We start from the raw sequence: 6,264 nt of genomic DNA, 5'->3' as shown, positions 1-6,264 counted from the left end.
TTAATTGACATCAGGACCCGTATTTATCAAGCCTCTAAGAATTATTCTCAAGAACACTGCTAAGAATTAACTTAAGTGAAAAAAAAAAAAATGCTTGGCTCAAAACTGCGCTTAAAAGTTAGTTATCAGTCATCTCAGTTGTAATTTAAGCGAAGTGTAGGACTAAATCTTAAATGTCACACTTCATTCACGACACTTTGCTGTGCCACAAACGGGATTTTGGATGATGACATACGCATGGAGCAATCACTAAATAGATTTCATTAATTAAGAATATTCTCAGATAAATTCACATTGAATGGTTAAATTCCTAATAGGAGTTTACATTCAACACACATTTGACAATAAAGAATTTTCAAGAGAATACATTATGGCAAGGAAACGAAGCGTCATCACAACTCAATTTAGGGTGCCGATAGACGATAGTATAGTGTATCGACGATAGTCAAATATATTGCCTGTTTCTGATGCCTTTGATGACAGCGAGACAATTATTATTATTATTATTATTATCCGTCAAAAATAGACTAGGTGCCTAACTTTGGTGATGCTGTGCGGAGAGCCGCTTCAGAAACTTGCCACAGCGCGGCAGATCAGTGATCAGATGTGTGCAGTGTAAATAAGGGGTAAGAAATTTATTCATCATACAGTGTAGATCACATAAAATTTGCGCTAGACCGAAGTCAGTTATGATGTTCTTTGGTAATGTAAATGTTCTTTGCTCGTTTTGAATAACTGAGGAAATGTAACCATTTGATTAAGTGCTCGTCGCCAAACATTTCAAGAACATTCTTCCTCTCCTGAAAGATTTGCTCACGTCTATGTCTCCTCAGCGCCATCACAAGCCCCTACTGGCAACTCCTCCTAATCACTTGAGAGACCTCTCAAGCTGTCTTAAATAACTGGGAGAGTAAGAGTGATTCTTAGCTTTAAGAAATTTGGTAACTTGCTTTTATACTTAAGTTTGAAAGCAGGAGTCAATTTCATGAATTCTCAACACTTAAGACTAAAATGGCACTTTGAGAAGCTTGATAAATACAGGCCCAGGTCTGTAACATGATTAGCTGTAAAAGGGATGTCTTAGAGAGGCAAAGGCTCTCCAATCTGTGAAAGAGTGCGTAAAAAGATTGTGGAAACTTTAAAAACAATGTTCCTCAACGTCAAATTGCAAAGGATTTGCAAATCTCATCATCTACAGTGCATAACATCATCAAAAGATTCAGAGAAACTGGAGAAATCTCTGTGCATAAGGGACAAGACTGAAGACCTTTGTTGGATGCCCGTGGTCTTCAGGCCCTCAGACAACACTGCATCACTCATCGGCATGATTATGTCATTGACATTACTAAATGAGCCCAGGAATACTTCCAGAAACCACTGTCGGTAAACACAATCCGCCATGCCATCTGCAGATGCCAACTAAAGCTCTATCATGCAAAAAGGAAGCCATATGTGAACATGGCCCAGAAGTGCCGTCGTGTCCTGTGAGGGTGCATAAGTGCATACGGTATGGGCAGCTTGCATTTTTTGGAAGGCACTACAAATGCTGAAAGGTATATATAGGTTTTAGAGCAACATATGCTCCCTCCAGACAACGTCTATTTCAAGGAAGGCCTTGTGTATTTCAGCAGGACAATGCAAAACCACATATTGCAGCTATTACAACAGCATGGCTTCGTAGTAGAAGAGTCCGGGTGCTGAATTGGCCTGCCTGCAGTCCAGATCTTTCACCCATAGAGAACATTTGGCACATCATGAAATGAAAAATACGTTAAAGACGACCACAAACTCTTCAGCAGCTGGAAACCTATATCAGGCAAGAATGGGACCAAATTCCAACACCAAAACTCCAGAAACTCATAACCTTGATGCCCAGACATCTTCAAACTGTTTTGAAAAGAAGAGGAGATGCTACACCATGGTAAACATGCCCCGTCCCAACTATTTTGAGACCTGTAGCAGGCATCAAATTTGAAATTAGCTCATTTTGTGCATACAATTAAAACATTTCTCAGTTTAAACATTTGTTTTGTTATCTATGTTCTATTGTGACTAAAATTTTAGCTCATGTGATTTGAAATAGTTTTAATTTTATTCAAATTTAAAAAATATCCCAACTTTTCCGGAATTCGGTTTTATATATATATATATATTTTTTTTTTTTTTTTTTTTCAGAAACTGATTGATCATTTCGCTATATAAGACCCTTATTCTTCAGATAGGATTGTGTAGAGCCCTTTGAAGCTGCATTGAAACTGCAATTTGGACCTTCAACCCATTGGGTCCCATTGAAGTCCACTATATGGAGAAAAATCCTGGAATGTTTTCCTCAAAAACCTTAATTTATTTTCGACTGAAGAGAGAAAGACATAAAATAAATTATTAGGAATTTTTATTCTGGAAGTGAACTAATCTTTTAACATATTTCTTCATTCACTAATAGATAGGATAAAACAAAAGAGAGTGCAGGGGTCTTGAGACACATTTGAACTGTTTTTAACTAGATACGCCACTTTAAAAACTAAATACACATGCCACAAGGCGATGAAAAAAGAGTGAGATGCAATACAACATCCAAAGATGTCTGTCTGACACATATACATACTGTACGGCAGCCATTTACATCACAGATGGAACAGAAGAACAGACTCACACTATTATATCCACAAATATATAATGTTATATATAAAAACGTACATGTTAAACATGAAAGAACATGAAATGATGAGCTGAAAATGAATTTGTATTCTGACCCAATTCAGAGGGCGGTTGTAAGAAACAGAAGGAACAAGAGCAAAGAAACACACTATACGAGAGCACCAGTGGCACCAAGCCTAGACGCCCACTTTCTTTTCCTTTCCTCTCCCACACACACTCTGTTCCTGTGACGTCCACTCAAATCCCCCACACGTCTGCGTGGGCGTCTGCTCCCCCATTCATCCGCACTCCTCCGCTTCACACGCTGTTCTCATCCCTGCACATCCTCCTCTCCAGCCTCTCAATGGTTTCCACGAGCAGAAGTGCCACACGCTTTGGGCCTGGAGTTGGAAGAGGAAAGCGGACCATGTTTGGTGGCATGAATGCACTTCATAAAAAGTTCAGATTCTCTAAAGTCAGAGCTTTTGTTGTATAAGCCACATTTCATGCACTTCAATTCATGTTTGGATTGGGTTGCGATAACAAGGATTCGGGATCCAGAGGTGCTCCCATCTTTCATCAGTGTCCTAATGTTACCTCAAGCTGATGTACCAGGCTTCAATTTCAACTGGCCGGTTTCCAGGAGTTACAGCCTTTTCCGAAGCTCACTCATAATCCTATCAAAACACGCATCACACTTTCCATGGAGACCAGCTTGTTTCTCGGGACAATGTCTCCTGTGGTATTATGGTCACAATGTTAAGGATTATTGCACCATCACTCATTAATAGCTGGAATTAATGTTATGAGGTTGAAGAAGGAGAAACACACCACATATGGCCTTTTTTTGTCCATTACTGAGACTTGGGCTCACACTGTAACTGGTAATAATGAGACATTTCCACTGACTTGACACTAATGCTGCCTTCACATGCTATAAAAGTGATCCTACTCCCCACTTCTGAAATCTAATTACTGGTATGTCACATTTAAGTGCTTTACTCTAGCACATTTCTTGGTGAAACCCTGCTTTCATACAGAATCACTAACACATACTGGCAATACAATACAAAAGCATGTTGTTTACAGTCACATTCAATAAAGAAAAACACAAAATGTGTAGAATGTAGCCATAACTCAAGCTAGCAGACTCTCTTCAGTACATTTATGCTATTTAACTAGTCAGCTTGCTTAAAATAATGGAATTTTGGTTAAATAAAAGCTATTTTCTTTGTTTAATGTGATATAGATATGACCAAAACAACAAGGTACACACACACAAAAAAAGAAATTGGTTCTTCAGTGGTTCTTTGTGGTAGTTGAGGTGCTATTTAAGTGGTTAAGTGGTTATTTGGCTCGTAATCATAGGGCAACCAATTTAAGTGCTATATAGCACCTATAAAAGACCTGTAATGGTTCTTCAGCAGTTCTTTGGGGTGGTTAAGGTACTATATAGCACCATCTTTAAAGATATAGCTGCTGTGTAGCACTTAAAGTGGTTCCCCTATGATTATGAGCCAAAGAACCACTTTTAGTGCTATTTAACACCATTTTTTTAGAGTGTAGCCATATTTTGAAAAATTAAATATCATTTAAACTCCTCCATGTTGAAAGGTAATGACTTCTTCCAAATCAAAATTATCTTAGTTTTTGAGTTGACATCATTTTGAGTTTCAGTTGAGTTTGAGTTTTTGTGTTTACAATAATTCCAATTACATGTAAAGGCAGCATAAAGCACATGGATATTTACTAGCCTAGACAGGCTTCCTTTTTTTTTTATTATCGTGATTTTGGAATATGTGGATAAACCTCTTCAAATACTGTTTGTCCCTGTTTGCGTAATTGAGAATCTCCTCATTTAACCTCTGCTGGTATGCAAAGATGCAGAAGGAGAGTTTTCTAGTTTTCTGCATACATTAACATATTCATAACAATGGACATTGCAGAGGCAAGGATTGGCCATTGTGATCTCCTTTCTAGAGTTCTGCCTTCAGTGGAAAACAAACACTGCGTGTGGATGGATGGATGTATTTGTTTGTTTGTAGCTGGACTTTGTGTGGGTGGACTAACAGTTTTCTTTCAGCTCACGTGCTGTCAGTATGTGACTAAAAGTTATGAAATTCATGTGGCAGTATGAAGAATACAGTTTCACTAAAATGAAAGGCTGGAAAACTGCCTAAGGACACAGATGTAGAAAGTGGCGTTTAACAGGATAGTACATGTGTGTATATTTGCTTTAGAGTGAGTTTGTAATTAATACACCACATATTCTCTTCACTTCAAGCAACATACGCTTGAAATGCAGCACAGGTAGGCCACATTACATAATCAGAATTGGGGCGCTATTGTGGGCAAATGGAAGCAAGAAGATTTCATGTCTATAAAAATGGCAGAAATGTACCTATTTGTGACCTAGTGACCTAGAAATAGTGCAGAATTTTTCATATTTTATTTTTTATTATTTCATAGTGTTTCTTAATTTCAGTTGTTTTCCCCCTTTTTATGCTCATTTCCAGATGAAAACTGGATTTTCAATCCCAGATTTGGGATTGTGGCCCCCACTGTACACTCTTACATCCATAAATCAACCAACCCCTGCTCTTTGTTTAAGAGGCGACTCATAAGAAGGAAACCATGACCATCGCCTCTGTCTGTTAGTTTCGGTGGCACTCTGCTTCTCTCTGTTCCTCTTCCCTCGTGGTAGTATATTATATCTTCTATTCATAACAACTCAAAGACGAGCAGGTTATTGTTATGATTTTGGAATGTAACCACCAAAAAGTCATGACACATTACACCTGGGCCAACAGCCCCACCCTGCCCTGAAACCTGTTTACTTTAATGTGGGTGGGTGTGTGTGTGTGTGTATGTGTGTGTGTGTGTGCACGCGTTTTTGTGACAAATGAGGACATAAATTTGTATAATGACAAGGGTATGACATAGGTATTACAAGGAGATGGTGACTTTTCAGGACATTATCCCATGTCTCCACTTTTCAAAACACTTATAAATCGCACAGAATGGAGTGTAAAAATCAGAAAATCTGAAATAGCACAAAGTTTCCTGTAAGGGGTAAGGGTAGATGTAGGGTTGGTGTAGGGCAATAGCACATACAGTTTGTACAGCATAAAAACCATTACGCCTATGGGATGTCCCCACTTTTCACAAAACATGTGGGTGTGTGTGTGTGTGTGCATGTTTATGTGGTTTACGGGGACACAAATTTGTATAATAACATGGGTATGACAGAGGTATTACAATTTGAAGGTTTTGAAAAAACATACTAAATGGTGTTTTTGTTTTTAATCTAAAAATGCAGACAGTCTCCTGTAAGGGGTAGGTTTAGGTGTAGGGTTGGTGTAGGACAATAGCACATACAGTTTGTACAGTATAAAAACCATTACGCCTATGGAGAGTCCCCGTAAACCACATAAACCAACGTGTGTGTGTGTGTGTGTGCATGTGTGTAAATCTAAAACATGCCTTCTCTTGCCACACCTTGCTTCATTCCTATCTAGAGAGCAATAAATCAACAGGAATTTGCTGGAATCAAAGATCACGGTAATTTGTTTTCTTTCCCATGCTTTCATATAATTATTTACATAATAGTACTATCTGTACAGCATT

Source organism: Onychostoma macrolepis, chromosome 09 (genome assembly GCF_012432095.1).
Source record: "Onychostoma macrolepis isolate SWU-2019 chromosome 09, ASM1243209v1, whole genome shotgun sequence".
NCBI classification, from domain to species: domain Eukaryota; kingdom Metazoa; phylum Chordata; class Actinopteri; order Cypriniformes; family Cyprinidae; genus Onychostoma; species Onychostoma macrolepis.
The sequence above is the reverse complement of the archived record's forward strand: the minus strand, read 5'-3'. Positions refer to the sequence as shown.